Here is a 20,045-nt window from a genome sequence, read left to right on the forward strand (position 1 = left end):
CCTCAGCTGTGGAGAGGCGGAACCGGTTTGGCACCTAGTGCGGCAGATGCTGGCTTATCGCTTGCGAGTTAGGCCGGAGCATATATCTGCACGCACGTTATTGTTTCCGGATGAGACATTTTACCCCAAGACTCGAACCAACTCTGTCACCTGGATACGTGGACATGCAGTCCATTACCTCTGTCGTGACGGACACAAGAATTTCCTTGACTTCTGGCTCTATTTTTTTTTTTAAATCTTCTTTATTAAATCCATTACATGATACATGATAACCCACTACCTGACTACATTAGTGGGTCCTAATATTATACATGGAAAATGCAGCTATTAGTTCTACACTACAGGTATTTATATTATTGCTATTATTATTTACTCTAATCTTACCGCTATGAGGCTCTAACTACTTAATCTACGAGGAAACTACGTACTACCTGCAGCGATTACAAGTGTGCCAGTGCTACTATAAACCTACTGTTGTTGGCCTGGCCCACTGAGCTAATCCCAGTGGGCATGCCCCTGGCACTGGGCTGGCCCTTAACTTGGTGTCGCTGCAGTCTATTCTACAGTATTATCCTATCTTCTAAATCTACTCTAATTATATTAGTCATTATCGGTGTGCGTTTAGTCCGGTATTTTTGTGCCCCCCTCCCTCCTAGTCCAGCGTCAAGCGGCTGGCCAGTCCTTACCCGGCGGTACAGGAAGGGTACACTAGTCAAAGTCGGTGGAAGTGTTGGTTTCTAGTGGCGATGGTCCCTTAAAAAGTTCTTAATTATCTTTTTTGATATCTCATTTGTCAGTTTGTTTAAGGTGTCAAAGGTGTTGTCGTGTCTTAGTAAATGGTACGTGTTGTTGTTTGGTAGTTGTTGTCTTAGCTCTTGGGCTACATCATCGAAGAGGTGGCACTCATACACCACATGCTCTGGGGTGCCTTGCACTGCACCACAGTCACACGCTGGTGTAGCCTGCTTCCCAAACCTACATAGGTATGTTGGGTATGGTCCATGTCCAGTAAGAAAGTGCAGCATTCCTCTCGTAGGCGTGAAGAACGTAAGTTTTAATCTTTCTTCTATATCCGGTAGCAACTCGTATGTTCTGCGACCTGTATCCTCGTTGTTCCATTGTTCTTGCCACAGTTCTATCCCTCTCTTTTTGATGGTATATTTGTCCCCTGCGTACACCCCAAGTATCTCCCTAATTTTGTCCCTGTTGTCCTTCTTTACCCAGTACCAGGCAGCCTGTTCACGAATTTTTATGTCCAATGGACAGATTCCCATTAGCACTAACAGCGCTCCCCCAGGTGTTGTCCTATAGGCTCCTGCTGAACGTAAAAGCATATTTCGCTGCACTCTTCTTACGGCCATGGCAGGCATGACCCTCGTGAGTCTGTGTGCCCAGACTCCTGATCCATATCCTACTATTGAGGTTAATATGCTATTGTGGTATAACTTTATTAGATCAGGTGGAAGGTGAAACCGCTTGTGTCCAATTCCGATGAGATTGTTTAATAAAACCAGGGATTTCTGAGATACGGTGTCTATATGTGCTGCAAAGTTCCACCTCTCGTCGATGATTACACCCAGGTATCGGGCCTCGCGGCGCCGAAGGACTGGTATGCCGTTTATTCTTACTGTGGGGTTTCTGGCCAATTGGCCTTTGAGGAGTAGGTATGTGGATTTGTTGGGTGCAATCGTCATCTTACTTCTATGGCACCACGATGTGAGAATAGTTATGGCTCTATCCACTTTCGGCTCTAAATCCTCGCGGCTTCTGCCGCCGACCAGCAGGAGGAGGTCGTCCGCGTATGCTATGACCTCTAGCACATCGTCACAGTTCTTTAGATCTTCAAGTAATGGCTCCATATTAATGTCCCAAAAGAGAGGTCCTAGGACAGAGCCTTGAGGACATCCTTTGGTAACAGTCTTCCTGACCGTGCCGCTAGGGGCCGATAGCCAGACCTCCCTGTCTGCACAATAGCTCCTCAGACATATAGCGGCCCTGGGCAGTTCTTCTCCCGCAAGCAGGAAAAGAGTGAGGGCCACCACAGGTTGTCGAAGGCGCCACTGATGTCTACCATGATGCCGACGACATACTTGTGCGGGGTGGAGCCACAGACCTCGGCAGCTAGGGCGATTGCGTCAGACGCAGAACGCCCAGACCGAAAGCCGAATTGCCTGTCACTCATCCCGCACAGCATGCGGTGTGCTGTCAGTCTTTCTGCCAGTAGCCTCTCAAAAAGTTTGCCCAGTACATCTAACAAGCAGATAGGTCTGTACGATTTAATTTCTGTGGGATCTTTGTCTGGACTCTTTTTAATGATAATTATGTTAGCTTTTTTCCATATTTCTGGGAATTTCCCGAGTTTCAGACACTCGTTGTATAACTTAGTGAGAGGAGCTACGAGCTGGGGGGCAAGGAATTGCACCACTTCCGCAGTGATGCCGTCTGGACCAGGAGCTTTTCCCCTTTTGAGGGCCTTGATCTGGGCAGCAACCTCCTCCTCAGAGAAGGGGTAGATTCTGATGTTGTTGTTGTAGTCCCTTTGATCTTCTGTCCTTGTTCTTTTTTGTTCTTCTGTTTCATTTTCCTCCACATCGTCAGGCAACAGGACCCGAAGTAGGGCCTCAGCAGTTTCCTGCCACGTGCCCATCATTCGGTCCCCGTCCCTGACGGTGGATAACACCATAGGTGATCTTAACTTCTCTCGAACCAGTTTGTACGGGACTCCCCATGGGTCTGTAGCCAGTTGGCTTTTTACGTAATTTTCCCAACTTCTGAGCCTGACTGCCCTTAACTCCTGTTGGAATTGTTCCTTGCTCTCTCGATAGATCTGCAACCATCTTTGTTTTTCTCTCCAGACGACACTCCGCTGGTAGTACCTCCTTGCCCTCCTTACAGCCTGTCGCATCTGTCCCAATTCGTTCGACCATGGTGTGGGGGTGGCCGCTACGGCTCTCCTCCTGGTTGGTACAGCAGCTCGCACCGCCCTGGTGATCGCCTGTACCAGTCCTTTGGCGCATTCTTCCACGTTTTCGTCACCCTCCAGCAATGTCGGAATGTTGCACTCCCTCGCGAGACGGTCCCAGTTGGTCTTGTTATAGTTGAGCTGCAGCTCCCACCCCATGTCCCAGTGGCACTCCCTTTCCCCAATGATGAATGTGATTAAGTTGTGATCACTGGTGGTTGCTTTGTCCCATACTCTCCACTTGTCAACCTTTGTAGCCAGGTTTGGTGTCACTAAAGTGACGTCAATATTTGTGCCTTCTCCCCCTCCGCCAGTATAGGTGGGGGGGTTCCCTTGTTGGTTGGCAACCACCAGTTGCAGTGCCATGATAGTATCCTCAGCTTTTAACCCCCGATCGTCGTGCGTGCCACTGAACCACAGGGGGGACTTTGCGTTTATGTCTGCCGTTACGAGCATTCTGCGTCCCCGCAATGCCGTGGCAACTTGTGTAAGTAACTCCAAAAACTCCTCTATTCCTCTACCATATCGAAAGTATATGTTGCAGATGTAAATCACTCCTGTGGGTGTTTGAAGTTCCACGACATTGCAGTGTTCGCCTGAGAATTGCGCAAGGACTGTGGCTCTGATTGATCTATTAATGATTATAACTGCAGCTTTAGGCTCTATATTAGAGTGTATAATTTGCCAATTTGCAGCCATGAATGGGATCCGTCCCGCGTGGGAGTACGGTTCCTGTAAACAGAGTACATCCAGACTCTTCTCCTCCACCACCCTTCGCAGTTCCTGCAAGACTAGTTTACTATTGTGAGTGTTTATTTGACCCACGTTTAGTTGGCTCACGTGGGTAGTAGGTATGAACGTGTGATTCTGGCCAGTTTTTAGACCAGTCGTGGGCTCCTCTGCCATTTGTTATCACTGATTGACAATATAGTTCATCCAAGTCAAACTTCTCATTTCTTCTTTCGAAGACCTTTTTAACCAGTTCTCGCAGGGCTCCGAAGTCGGTGGGGAGATTCATTGTCTTGAGGTGGATTCTGTCTACCGCCTCCATTACTGGAAAGGTGACATCTGTACCATACTCGTGGCCAACACGTACCACGTGTCTCAGTGCAGTTGTGAGGATTGCCGGCTCCTCAAGTCTTGATAGCTGCAGAGCATGCTCCAGGTTGGGGTATATTCGTTGGGGATCAATTCCCAGTACACCCCGGGATGGTAAGTCAGAGGATGGGTTTGAGCTACTCACTTCATTATACTGGACATTTTTGGTGGTTACTACATCTTCACTGTGTAATTGTGAACTCCCAAGTACAGGATGCCTTTGTGGTCGAGAATGCTCTTGTTTCGACCCAGGTCCCCAGCAAGGAGGAGAGGGAACGTCTTCTTCAAATGGGTCTGTCTGTACGCAAACATCTTTCATTATTATCACCAAGGATCGTGGTTGCGTGATTTTTTGTAAGAATTCTTTGAATTTGTTTGCCCTCAGAGCGTCCCTCAGCCTCTTGCTTGGGGATTTCCTTTTAGGCTTCCTGAGTTCAGGTGTAGCCTCAGCCATAATCAATTCGAGAGATTAATCTCTGCTCTAGCATCCTGTACGTCGGGCAGTTCCTCCCAGTGGTATTGCATGGTTTCCTTCCCCTTTTGGTACAAGGAATGCAGGTTGCGTTCTTATTGCAATTTTTTCTTGTATGGTCCTCAGCCCCACACCTGGAGCAGGCCGGCTTCCTTTCACAATGCTTATGAACGTGGTCTAAATCACCACAATTGTGGCATCGGGGGACTACTAGATAGTCCCTAACATTAATTGCATGAAATCCAATGTAGATTCTCCCCATAGCAGTAAGTTTTCTCCACATCTTGCCGGAGACCTCGGCCACGTGATGGACAACATCGCGTTCCCGAGGTCCCGTTTTAAAACGCAACTTGAATTCATTTCTGAATGTTTCCCATTCTATATCTTCAAAATTTTGATTGTACATCGTTTCATGGATATCAGTTTCAGTTAATGCCACAGGTACGTCATACAACATTACCAGAGGATTTCTTTTCTTGGGAGGTTCACATTTAATGGCCTTATTGAGTTCGGTGTTATTTAGTATTTTGTCCCTGTCTTCCTCTGTTGCGAGATCTACAACAACTACATTTTTTGTGGCCTTAACTTTGTTTATTTTTATTTTATCCCTTGCTGGGTCAATTGTTGTTGTGAAGATCTCCTGTACCTTTTTAATAGTCTGGCCAGGCAGGGGTCTTAAAAAGACTGCCGTGTCTGGCTTTTTTGAGATCTTTGCAATAGTTTCTTTAGTTGTTTGGGCTTTTGTGGCAGGTTGCGCCACCACTCCGGCCCATGTCTTGACTGGCTGTTGTCTTAATCTGGCATTCTCCTTTTCGAGCTCTTCAAGACGTCCCTCAAGCTTAGCGTTTGCGATAGCCCAGGCAGCGAGCTCGTTCTTTATTGCTGTGACTGCAGCCTGGCTTATTTTTCCATTCTTGATACTAGAGTCTAATATTTGACTAATACGACAGTGTCTGTGATAAACATTTTCATCATCTTGTCCCACTTCCTCCTGCGAGGTAGGGACAGTAGACATACTTGCCCTCGAAATAGCACTCGAATCACTCGTTTCCTGTTCAGCCATGATGATAACGAGTGAAAAAAGGTTGGGAGCCCGTCTCTTGCCCCGGACCGGCTCCTCTGGCATGGGGGGGGACTGTTGCAGCTCGCCCACCGACCTCGCCCCTAGGTCAAGGGCACTCCTGAGCTGCAGGGTTCAGCGCGCCGTTGCCAGCGCACTGGTCCCCGTCGAAGGCCTCGTCGTCGACGATTTCACTCGACGCTCCTCGGCAAGTGCACCCCGCACTCCGGAGAGGCGGATGCACCTCTCGCCCTTCACCGCCTACTAGCCCGAGTTTCCACCTGAAGGCCAAGGACCCACTCCTACTCAGGTGGTGGGTCGGTCCCCCAGTCGTTCGGCGGTCTGGGCCCATCTAACCTAGCCCAGGCGATGTCACCACCTCCTGGGTTTGGCAGAGCACGCCCCGGTTACCCAGGGGCGCGGCGAAGCACCCTTGCCGACTCGCGCCGCGATCCCACGCCGACAAACGAGGTCGCCGGCATGCAGAGCACCTGTTGGTCTGTGCCCTGCGAACAGAAAGGGACTGGTGTTCGGTCCCTTGACACAGCTCCCCCTGTGCCACGCACCCTTCGCTTTCGCATCGGGTTAGGTCGCAGCTCTCCCTTTTGTCGCAAGGCAGAACGCCAAGCTTAACATCTGGCACCACGGGAAGGCGGAAAGAGCCACTTGGGAAGGAGAGGCTATGAGAGACGCTTCACTTCCCCTGTGAGGACTGCCGCGGCACACCCGACTGGAAAGCGATACGCCCCAGTGCGAGCTTCCGTGCCCTACGGCGCGCCGGCAGCGGGCGGGCCCGCCCCCAAACACGCCGTCAAACGACTGACCTCACGCCAGACTCTGGCTCTATTTGCAAGAAAGACACCATGCTATTTCCGGGCATACCAGATATCGACAGTGCTTCGCAAACTACCTATGGAGTGCCTTTCACAGCCCGCGGTGTAGCTGGAATGTTCCAGCTAGTGGCAGATGAGGTCAGAACGAACTGCAAACGAGCATATATTGAACAATCTTTATCAGTGGGCGCAGTCGCTGGGAAGCCTCACTACGACGTGGTAGCTTTCTTTTCATGTTGTTTACGTTTCATATCTTCGCTGGCGTCTTCATTCTGTTTTAGTTTTCCAGGCTTGATTAACTATGACTGTTCGCACATTGATATCTATATAAATAACAAAAAAAAAAAAAGATTAAAAAAAAAGTGGGCAGGAGACCTGCGTTCGAATCCGAATAAATACACAAGAACAAAATGAACAACAATTAAAATATAATAAAGTATTATACCCTTTCCTTTCTCCTTTTATTTGATTTTTTTATACAAAGTTCAGAGGCATATTTAATTTTTGTTCGTTGGCGGAACCTGAAGTGGTGGCGAACGGCCGTCCTAGTTAGCTTTAGGATGAAAGTGGCGGTGGCACTAGCTTTGATTTTGTTTTTAGGCTAGATAGGTTTTTGGGGGTAGTAAAAAAAAAAGGGGGGGCGGGTAGCGTCTTTGATTCATAATCAAAACGTCTTCGGTCCCGGGTTCGATCCCCGCCACTGCCTAAATTTTGATAAATAATCAGCATTGGCGGCCGAAGACTTCCGGCATAAGAAGTCAGCCTCATTCTGCCAACGGCCTTGTCAAAGAGGGAGGAGGAGCGGATAGAGGTTCAGGGCACTCTCTTGTCCTAGGGGTGGGAAATTGCCCCTAAAGGCGGAAGAATCAGCAATGATCAATGACATGAAGATGCAGAAGGCAATGGAAACCACTGCATTAAAGACAGGTAACGTGTATCCTGTAATTGAAGAAGTGTCATGATGATCTCTCCATTGGCAAAAGATTCCGGAATAGTCCCCCATTCGGATCTCCGGTAGGGGACTGCAAAGGGGGAGGTTACCATGAGAGAAAGACTGAATAATCAAAGAAACGATAACGTTCTACGAGTCGGGGCGTGGAATGTCAGAAGCTTGAACGTGGTAGGGAAACTAGAAAATCAGAAAAGGGAAATGCAAAGGCTCAATCTAGATATAGTAGGGGTCAGTGAAGTGAAGTGGAAGGAAGACAATGATTTCTGGTCAGATGAGTATCGGGTAATATCAACAGCAGCAGAAAATGGTATAACAGGTGTAGGATTCGTTATGAATAGAAAGGTAGGGCAGAGGGTGTGTTACTGTGAACAGTTCAGTGACCGGGTTGTTCTAATAAGAATCGACAGCAGACCAACACCGACAACGATGGTTCAGGTATACATGCCGACGTCGCAAGCTGAAGATGAACGGATAGAGAAAGTGTATGAGGATATTGAAGGGGTAATGCAGTATGTAAAGAGGGACGAAAATCTAATAGTCATGGGCGGCTGGAATGCAGTTGTAGGGGAAGGAGTAGAAGAAAAGGTTACAGGAGAATATGGGCTTGGGACAAGGAATGAAAGAGGAGAAAGACTAATTGAGTTCTGTAACAAGTTTCAGCTAGTAATAGCAAATACCCTGTTCAAGAATCACAAGAGGAGGAGGTATACTTGGAAAAGGCCGGGAGATACGGGAAGATTTCAATTAGATTACATCATGGTCAGACAGAGATTCCGAAATCAGATACTGGATTGTAAGGCGTACCCAGGAGCAGATTGTGGTGTCACCGCCAGACACCACACTTGCTAGGTGGTAGCTTTAAATCGGCCGCGGTTCATTAGTACATGTCTGACCCGCGTGTCGCCACTGTTAGTGATCGCAGACCGAGCGCCACCACACGGCAGGTCTCGAGAGACGGACTAGCACTCGCCCCAGTTGTACGGACGACTTTGCTAGCGACTACACTGACGAAGCCTCGCTCCTTTGCCGAGCAGATAGTTAGAATAGCCTTCAGCTAAGTCCATGGCTACGACCTAGCAAGGCGCCATTAGCCTTACATAGCAATTGATACTTATCGTATAAAGCATGTCTCATCAAGAACGATGTATACAACAAGGATGGATTAAAGTTAAATATTCCAAAAGCTACGTACTTTTCTTTATAGCATTCATTACGTATCCTGTTTCAGACCTCACGCCATCCTTCGTGTGTTTATAGCGTGCATTGCGGTCCCCTCAAATCACACTGTGTCGGCACTTCTGTCGACACATCACAGGTATAGACTCAGATCACAATATAGTAGTGATGAAGAGTAGACTGAAGTTCAAGACATTAGTCAGGAAGAATCAATACGCAAAGAAGTGGGATACGGAAGTACTAAGGAATGACGAGATACGTTTGAAGTTCTCTAACGCTATAGATACAGCAATAAGGAATAGCGCAGTAGGCAGTACAGTTGAAGAGGAATGGACATCTCTAAAAAGGGACATTACAGAAGTTGCGAAGGAAAACATAGGTACAAAGAAGGTAGCTGCGAAGAAACCATGGGTAACACAAGAAATACTTCAGTTGATTGATGAAAGGAGGAAAATCAGGAATACAGAAATACAAGTCGCTGAGGATTGAAATAAATAGGAAGTGCAGGGAAACAAAGACGAAATGGCTGCAGGAAAAATGTGAAGACATCGAAAAAGATATGATTGTCGGAAGGACAGACTCAGCATACAGGAAAGTCAAAACAACCTTTGGTGACATTAAAAGCAACGGTGGTAACATTAAGAGTGCAACGGGAATTTCACTGTTAAGCAGAGGAGAGAGCAGATAGGTGGAAAGAATACATTGAAAGCCTCTATGAGGGTGAAGATTTGTCTGATGTGATAGAAGAAGAAACAGGAGTCGATTTAGAAGAGATAGGGGATTCAGTATTAGAATCGGAATTTCAAAGAGCTTTGGAGGACTTACTGTCAAATAAGGCAGAAGGGATAGAGAACATTCCATAAGAATTTCTAAAATCATTGGGGGAAGTGGCAACAAAACGACTATTCCCGTTGGTGTGTAGAATATATGAGTCTGGCAACATACCATCTGACTTTCGGAAAAGCATCATCCACACAATTCCGAAGACGGCAAGAGCTGACAAGTGCGAGAATTATCGCACAATCAGCTTAACAGCTCATGCATCGAAGCTACTTACAAGAATAATATACAGAAGAATGGAAAAGAACATTGAGAATGCGCTAGGTGACGATCAGTTTGGCTTTAGGAAAAGTAAAGGGACGAGAGAGGCAACTCTGAGGTTACGGCTAATAATGGAAGCAAGGTTAAAGAAAAATCAAGACACTTTCATAGGATTTGTCGACCTGGAAAAGCGTTGGACAATATAAAATGGAGCAACCTGTTCGAGATTCTGAAAAAAGTAGGGGTAAGCTATAGGTAGAGACATGTCATATACAATATGTGCAACAACCAAGAGGGAATAATAAGAGTGGACGATCATGAAAGAAGTGCTCGTATTAAGAAGGGTGTAAGACAAGGCTGTAGCCTTTCGCCCCTACTCTTCAATCTGTACATCGAGGAAGCAATGATGGAAATAAAAGAAAGGTTCAGGAGTGGAATTAAAATACAAGGTGAAAGGATATCAATGATACAATTCGCTGATGACATTGCTATCCTGAGTGAAAGTGAAGAAGAATTAAATGTTCTGCTGAACGGAATGAACAGTCTAATGAGTACACAGTATGGTTTGAGAGTAAATCGGAGAAAGACGAAGGTAATGAGAAGCAGTAGAAATTAGAACAGCGAGAAACTTAACATCAGGATTGATGGTCACGAAGTCAATGAAGTTAAGGAATTCTGCTACCTAGGCAGTAGAATAACCAATGACGGACGGAGCAAGGAGGACATCAAAAGCAGACTCGCTATGGCAAAAAAGGCATTTCTGGCCAAGGGAAGTCTACTAATATCAAATACCGGCCTTAATTTGAGGAAGAAATTTCTGAGGATGTACGTCTGGAGGGGGTGCGATGGGGAGGTTCGCTTGTGAGCTCGTTCACCTTCCAACTGCTCTGCCTTGATGAGAAGACGGTTCCACGTTTTGCCATCGTTAACCATCACATCGACACCACGGCAGCCAGAGAGACGCAGCAACAGTTGCATCTCAAACATTATCGAGACAGAGAGCAACGGAGAAACAGAAAGGGAAATTCAGTAGCCTTTCGCTGCTACAACATGGAGCAGAACATAAAGTTACGGAACGTGCTGTGATCAACATGACAGCAAGAAACATCGACGCAGTTGCCATCTCAGCACTTAAGAGGGGACTTAACTTTGCTCATTCGCCACGAAGCATCCCCTTCGCTGACATATTGAGTGGTGTTGAACAAGCGGTTCGTAAGTTTCTAAGTGATGTGGCTGAGGGAATTCGTAGAGAAACGAACCGTATTCTTTTAAGGGGCTCCGGAAAGGCTCAAAATCATGAAAAGTTCAATTTTTACTTTTTTGCGTTTTCTGAATCTGCAGACTATTACCTTTTAATAGATATATAATTTATTCAATTCCGAAGACTACAACTATTTTTAAATTTTTTTCTAAATGTGTTCTACATGGGCGTGACCCACTGTGGCGCTTTTAAACTGCTGTCAAATGGTGTTATTATTAACGTCCGTGTTCATCAGGTACATTTTAGTGATGTGAGATAAAGTATGTGTTGTGGCTAACCTGTGATGGTTCAATATATATCGCTGGTGGGATTGTCGATTGTTTCATGTTTATTTACTCTGTCCTTATCTCGAAAATATTCGTAATTAATTCTGTTTCTTGAGTCTCTGTTTTGTTGAAGTATAATAATGAGTAAAAGTAAAGTTATTAGAAATCCTCTGACGGCTTTTAAGAAAAGGAGAAATTTTGGAAAGCCAAAGGTATGTGTTATTACTGTAAACAATAAAGACGATAACCAAGTGAGTGAATCTAACCTCTCAAGTACACCTGCCCATAGCAGTCAAAGTGGGAAAGAAAATACTTCACAGAAGAAGCTTGGTTCAATGAGTGAAAACTATGAATGTTTTATGGGCGAATCGGATGTGAATGAAGTATTTGATATGTAGGTTCTCAAACGATTTTTTTCAAACTGTGTAAGATGTATTCATTGTAGTGAAGTTCGTCTGGAACTCTCCATAATAAAGCACGTAGGACTTGCTAGTGAAATACAACTGAAATGTGATAAGTGTTCATACATGACCACCTTTTGGAACAGTGTTGCAGTAACTGCAACTGAAGAAAATGATAGCAAAACCTACGAACACAACAACGAGCGATGCTTGCTTTAGACAAGGAACGCCTTCGGGCTGCAGACAGGGCTGTAAAGAGTCTAGAAACACAAGCAAGAGTAAACAGGAGGAGGAACAAGAGGAACCTGGAGGAGGAGTTTGCAGAGGACGAAGATAATCCATCCTATGGACCTGGAATGCACTAAAAAGTTAATCCAATCTTTGTCGCTCGATTCCCAAAACTTTTATTTTCTCAGTCTAATTCGATGTTTTCTAAGGATCTTCCAAACATATTTGTTTCAAACTTTCAGTAAATGTTACACAGTACCTTCTGCATAATTTAACACAGCCTTTTTCCAAAAAACTGTATATTTTTGAATATATAAATAAAAAATTGCAAAAAAATGTTGTGAATTTTCATTACAATTGAAAAAAATCATCTTTAATAACTGAACTAAAATTTTGTAAAATCCCTGTGTTAAGTTGTAGCCCATATTCCAATAAATAATCAGTAAAAAGTTCAACTTCCTACCTCAAATACTTTGTGAGGAAAGATGTAATTTATAAGGGTTATTTTAACATTGCAAGTATAGGGCGTTCCGGAGCCCCTTAAAATCCAAACCACCAGCTCCAAACATGACTAGAGCTGAACGCAGTGGCCTCCGTGCTCTCCGGAATGATCCTCTCACCGTCGTCCTACCAGCTGACGAGGGCAATGCTGCCGTCTTAATGGAACGAGCCGAATATGACCCAAAAATCAGACGGATGTTAGAGGAGGACACAAACCAAAAATTACCTCAGGACCCAACATCCAGAATAGTGACGAAGACTTCAGAGCTTCTCAAACGGTCATCGCTGGAAGAGAATACTATTAAGAACCTCCTCCCCAAGGCACCAAGATCGCTCACGTTCTATGGTCTGCCGAAGGTGCATAAGGAGGACACACCGTTGAGGCCGATAGTGAGTACCATCGGATCAGCGAACTATAAACTTGCTAAACATATGGCCAGCCCCCTCTCTACGCACGTTGGACACTGTGGACACCGTATAAAGAATACGGTAGACTTCATCAATCGCATTAAAGGTCTGCGACTTGCTGAAGGGGATATTATGACTAGTTTCGATCTTGTTTCTTTATTCACGTGTGTCCCAATCACCGACTCTATTGACTTGCTGTCCCAGCTGTTTGACGACACCATCGTGGATTTGCTTAAGCAGAAGCTGACGTCATAGTATTTCTTACATGATGGAGAATATTTTAACCAAACTGACGGAGTGGGATGGGAAGTCCGTTAGCTCCAGTAGTAGACAACCTCTTTATGGAGCATTTCGAAGACATCGCCTTGGACACGCCCCTGCAAAGCCGAACTGTTTTCATCGCTACGTCGACGATACCTTCGTCATTTTGCCACATGGACAAGAAAAGTTAGAAGAGTTCCTGGAGTACCTCAACAGCATCCACGACCACATCGTCTTTACAATGGAAGTAGAGAAGGATGGTTCCTTGCCGTTCTTGGACGTGCTTGTCCGCCGTAAACCCAATGGGTCTCTAGGTCATAGCGTTTACAGCAAGCCCACCCACACGGATCGGTATCTGCACGCCACCAGCTTCCATTACTCAGAACAGAAACAGTCAGTTCTGAGGACCTCAGTACATCGAGCTGAAACCGTCTCAGACGCTGAAGACTTGCCGAGAGAATTGAGCCGCTTACGCAAAGTTCTTAAGGAAAACAGTTACAAGAACAAACAGATCTCACAAGCAGTGTCATCCAAGCCTCAGAGGAAGAAGACCTCTGAAGAAGACGCCAAGCAGGTTGCATTCTTACCGTTTTGTGGTTCGACAATAGGGAAGATTAGTCTGTTCCTGAAGAGGCATAAAATAGACACAATCTTCAGGCCTCCGGCAAAGATCCAGCAACTAATGAAACCTGTGAAAGACGATGTAGGCCTCAGAACGCCAGGAATTTACAAGATACCGTGTGGATGTGGACAGTTCTACGTCGGCCAGACTGTTCACACTATTGAACAGCGCCGCATAGAACATGGAAGGTGTTACCGTCTGCGCTATCCCGAAAAGTCATCTGTAGCAGAACATATTCTGGAATTGCATTCGATGAGACGTCTATTATTAAATGGACTAATGGCTTCTGGGATAGCGTGATAAACGAGGCCATAGAGATTAGAATTTCTGACAACACCTTCAATAGAGACGGTGGATTACAGTTGAGTACAGCGTGGGATCCGGTGTTGAGGGAGTTGAAGCGGGCCCGGCGGTGGCGCTGCTAAAACATTACCATACGTGGTGCGGGACCGACCACCAGTGACGTCATAAGCAACGTCACGAGAGACGGGCCCGGCTATACAAGCACGACAATGACAACCGCACGACAGTCATTCGCTTGACAATGGCAGAGGAGATCCCTGCCGAAAACTCGTTTGCAGTAAACCACTTGACCCGGCTTGAAACCCGAGAATGTTTTATTAAAGAAATGTGTGTTTCAACGTTTTTTTTTTATTGGAAATTTAACCCTATGGGGATGAAATGGTGGGTGAAAGCTTGTCTTCGAAAATATGTCATTATTAAGGAACTACTAAAGTATTTTTGAAGCTACATCTATGTAAACTACTATTTGAGGTATTGTTTACAAGTTAAAAAATAAGAGCTTCAGAGGTTTTGTAAATTGAACCCTTAAGGGAGTACAATTGGAGATGAAAATTTTTAAGAAAATAATTCGTTTCATTAAAAAATTGTTAAAGCTAAATTTATGAACGTTCGTATTTCAGTTTCCGGTTAGATATAAAGAAATATTTGTCAGGGGATGAAAGCTGCTATGGGAATATCTCCAAAAGAACAGAAAAGGCATAACTGACAGAAACTTTGGAGTCCAGCTACCTGAATCGCTTTCTGGTCGGAAGTATATTTGGAAAACACCATGCTTATCTGTCCTTAATTAGTGTAAAAAGCTTACAATGTGTTGTACTTTGCAAAAAACATAAAAATTCGATTAAGTAAGAACAAAAAAATCTCTGCAGGCTATACAGTCTCCTCGAGCGAAGCAGTGGGCACTAAGCTAGCTTGTCCAAATGCTTCAAATGGCTCTGAGCACTATGTGACTTCACTTCTGAGGTCATCAGTCTCCTAGAACTTAGAACTACGTAAACCTAACTAACCTAAGGACATCACACACATCAATGTCCGAGGCAGGATTCGAACCTGCGACCGTAACGATCGCACGGTTCCAGACTGTGGAGCCTAGAACCGCTCGGCCACCCCGGCCTGCTAAGCTAGCTGCAAATATCTGTTGAAGCAGTAGAGAAAATTCGCCTGACCGCTCTTAGGAGAGACATCCAGTAGAACTGAATCGACATACGTCGGATCGAAAATCTGTTCCATTCTTATAATGGAAAGCTTACTGATACTCCTAAAACAGTTTCGACTGATTCTTCACGACCAGCAGCACTTCACAAACATTTTAGGAGCTTTCAGGTTTAAAGTTTTTGATGTCATTATTAGCAGGCACTAAATTCTTATTTTGTTCATTCGTTTTGCAAAACTACAAACGCGAAAGAGACGCGTAATTATATAAACGAGGCACAATTATCCGATAGTCCTTGCAGTCGTCGTACAATGGAGGAAGGCGTGGCAGATTAAACGTTTCCGATTTCTGCATTCTCATTTTTGGCTACTCACACACAGAGTACTTACGCATGTTAGCAAGGGTAGGGGGGGACCACTGGCAAATGCAGAGTCAGTTCAGTTGGATTTCTTCAGTAGAGTAACTTTTATGTTGCGTTTGTTATCCCGTAAAGCGAGTAACGCTGTGCTCAACCAGAATGTTGGTTTGGACACTGCAGTGCTTTAGTAGGCATGTTGGTGTGTCCTATGGCTTCCTCCCACCTCTGAAACAACTTACACAGCCAACTGGACATGGACCTACTGCTCGACATGTGCTCCGAGACTCGGTGCAACTTGACGTTTCTCTCAGTGTTATAGCTGAAAGAAAGTAACAGAGCAAATAGTAGGACATGCTATGGATCGAACCACAAACCTTTACTGTCGTGGTCCGTAACTCAACCCAATGCGCCAGCAAGGCACGTTTCTTTGCAAACAATTATTAAGTTATTCATTAAACAGGAGTTACACTGAGCCAAGGGAACGAACATCAGTTACACAATTTTGTAGAATAAGTAAAGATAGGTAATGTAGTTATGTTCTACGATGTTATTTATTTAAGTTACGGATAGTAAATAACAAGTAACTATTGTGTGGAGAAGAACAGAAGGTTTTGAAATGTGGTGCTATAGAAGAATGCTGAAGATGAGATGGGTAGATCACGTAACTGATGAGGATTTATTTAACAGAACTGGGGTGTGAAGAAATTTGTGGTGCAACCTGACTAGGGATCGGTTGGTAGCGCACACTATGTGACATCAAGAGATCACCAGTTTAGAGCTGGATTTAGGTGTGAGGTGTAACAATCGTAGAGGCAGACTATGAGATGAATACAATAAGCAGATTCAGGATGTAGAATGCGGTAGTTATGCAGGGATGTAGAAGCTGGCAACAGGATAGAAAAGTATGGAGAGCTGCCTCAAACATGTCTTCTGAATGAAGACCACAACAACAGCATTTATTTGTACTAACAGACAGGAAAAATTCCTTTATCCGTGAGTAACTTTGTTTCAATATTCTACTTGCTGGAATTTTCTACGTAGAAATTTATTAAAACAAATTCCAATCTGTGCTTACAAGGGTACCTCCCCATCGCACCCCCCTCAGATTTAGTTATAAATTGACACAGTGGATAGGCCATGAAAAACTGAACTCAGATCAATCGAGAAAACAGGAAGAAGTTGTGTGGAACTATGAAAAAATAAGCAAAATATACAAACTGATTAGTCCATGAACAAGATAGGCGATATCAAGGACAGTATAACCTCACGAGCGCCGTGGTCCCGTGGTTGGAGTGAGCACTTGCGAAACAAGAGGTCTTGGGTTCGAGTCCTCCCTCAAGTGAAAATTTTACTTTCTTTATTTTCGCAAAGCTACGATCTGACCGTTCGTTCATTGATGTTGCATGGGGGCTTAATTATTATTAATGAAAATACTTTTTAAATTTTTAGTAGCTGTCTGTCCGATTACGCAAGTCTCGTAACCGGTCGGCCCTGACTAGTATTATTACGCAATCTGACTGCATAGAACAACAACAAAGAATGAAATGAAAATTTTCGTTAACACAATTAATTAATTAAGTCCCCAACAACTATAAACCTACGAAACCAAAGTACAAATGTAATTGTTCTGTGTGTGGAAGTGTGACTCAACGTACACATCTGGCACGGTTCTTCTTCAACAAGACAAGAAATTTCAAATACCATTTATACTGACGTGATAAAAAAAATTAGAAATACTATAATTGCGCAAGAAACCCAGAATTACACTCTAATACAAGAACACACGCCAGATGCTTTGTTGACTGAACCTGTAATTACGCGTTATTCAGGACACCGAAATAATGAGAGAGAAAAGAAAAAAATTTTTTTTTTACCTTCGTTTATATTGATGAAAAGCACTCTAAACATTACAATCTCTCCACACCGACTCGCTGCTACCACATCTCAACAAGAACTTTTCAGTATCACATCTCAGCAAGCACTCTTCCCTACGACATCTCAGCAACCACTTTCACTAGCACATTTCAACAAGCACTGACTACTGCGAGTTCTCCCCAAGCACTGCCAGTGGAGGCGGCTGAATAATACTCATTGGCGCAATCTCTGGCGCTGTGGCTCAGTGTAGCCACCTTTCATATGCCCCTCCTCCACGGGCCAGAATTTGATGGTATTTTTGCCAGCATTGGTGGTGAAAATACCACCAAATTCGTCCACAAAAATACAGACAAAAATAAAAGATAATATTAATACCTAAATATCACATAATTAGTTAAAATTTTGGCTTTGCACTGACCTTTCAATAACCTAATATATAAAATACAGTAAGCAATACAAATTCTTTCATACATGTGACTTTACATAATAGTTCACACAATACACAAAAAATCAGTTTATACAAATGTTCACATAAAAGCTTTCAATGATTAAAAAAAAAAACCAGTAGTTGATAGTTCCAGCAGTAGCACCCAGCAATGGTCAACAGGTGCAACCAGCAACAAGTGACATCATTTTAGTAAAAGCAGTTCCATATGTGGCACCCAGTAATGTTGAACAGGTGCAGACAGCAAGAAGCAACATCAGTTCAGTAGAAGCAGTCCATCAGTGGCACCCAGCAATGTTGAACAGGTGCACACACCAACAAGTGACATTATTTCAGTAGATCAGTTCATCAGTGGCACCCAGCAATGTTGACAGGTGCAGACACCAACAAGTGACATTATTTCAGTATAAGCAGTTCCATTAGTGGCACCCAGTAATGTTGAACAGGTGCAGACAGCAACAAGTGACGTTATTCCAGCAGAAACAGTTCCATTAGTGGCACCCAGCAATGTTGAGCAGGTACACACAGCAACAAGTCACATTTCTTAGCAGAAGCAGTTCCATTACTGACACCCAGCATTGTTGAACAGGTGCAGCCACCAACAAGTGACATCATTTCAATAGAAGCAGTCCATCAGTGGCACCCAGCAATGTTGAGCAGGTGCAGACAGCAACAATTCAGTAGAAACAGTCCATCAGTGGCACCCATTATGTTGAACAAGGGCAGACACCAACAAGTGACGTTATTCCAGTAGAAACAGTTCCATTAGTGGCACCCAGCATTGTTGAACAGGTGCACACAGCAACAGGTCACATTATTTCAGTAAAAACAGGCCATCAGCGGCACCCGGTAATGTTGAGCAGGTAAAGACACGAACAAGTGACATCATTTCAGTAGAAGCAGTCCATCAGTGGCACCCAGTAATGTTCAGCAGGTCCAGAGCAGCAGTCCATGATATTTACTATCACTGATCACACTGTTCATCAGAGTTTATAAGCAGAAATTAAACATGTCGTAGTGGCACCAATCATGTAGAAAAAGTACAAGTAACAGTCCATAATATTCACTATCACTAATCACACAGTTCATCAGCAGAAATTAAACATTTCTAAGTGGCACCCATCAATGTTGAACAAGTGCAGGTAACAGTTCATAATATTCACCATCACTAATCAGACAGTTCAGGCATGAACAATAGTTTGAATACTCTTGCTTTTACACACTAAACATATAAATTCTAATAAACACTCAAATGATATCAGATAATTGTCATATTAACTATTACAAATACACAAATATCAGTAAACCTATAATATTTATGGGTGTCAGTGCAAGCCACTACCTACAAATAAAATAATATTTAGGAGATAGGTGGGTAGGATTAGGAAAGGAAAACACGCAAAAAACACTCACTCATCTTTCATCCACATTAAGTACTACTGTGTAATTGAATAGTGTTAACTGTGTAAACGCAATTCTGTTAAAATTTGATGTTCATCATGTGTATCAAGTAGTAGTGGCAGCAATGTATAACAGTCAATAATAGTTAAGTCAATGTCATAGTCATCATGTCAAGACCAATGTTTGCCAAGCCAATTCAAATGTACCGTTGCTGAACAACTGTCTGTGAGCCAAGATATGCAATTACTTCCTCTCTCCAAAAAAAGTATGTACTGCTTATTGATTTAACAAAGTGTGTGTAGACAATCTTCCTTCTACTTTAGTGTTCTAGTCTGCTATCTTCATTCTCCTTGTTCCATATAGACCAACAAAAAAAATATGCTCCTCACTTACTTTACCTCTTATATACCAAAACTCCCATAATCATCAGCATCACATAATCTCAATACTTCAATAATACCTCTTACGTCGAAACATATAAACCTTATCATTAATAGCATTTACCTTACCTCTTGTCCACCAAAACTCCAATAATCATCAACTTCATATAATCTCAATACCTCAATAATATTTCTTCAATACGTCAACACATATAAACCTTATTACCAATATCATTTCACTTCCATAACAACTCTTTCCTCTAGTCAGTCTCCTCGAACAAGTACAGATAAAATCCTAATGCAAACCTCATCATCCCATACAATCCGAAGACACACTGTCAACACACAACCTCTGTGTAATCCATCTGACCCAAATCTTCTACTCATTATGAATTATAAACAAAATAAATGCATACCTGACCTCTAACAGACTTACTTCGAATAACTCTCAGTAATTAAGTACGATTACGGAGTGTGAATGATCATAATATTTCACAGTGTGTACACCACTTCAAGAATCATGGCAGAAGCAAACATGTGGAGTATTTCTTGTGTCAAGTGTCACTTCCTATTTCAATTGCTCACGAA

This window comes from Schistocerca serialis, chromosome 1 (assembly GCF_023864345.2).
Source record: "Schistocerca serialis cubense isolate TAMUIC-IGC-003099 chromosome 1, iqSchSeri2.2, whole genome shotgun sequence".
NCBI lineage: Eukaryota > Metazoa > Arthropoda > Insecta > Orthoptera > Acrididae > Schistocerca > Schistocerca serialis.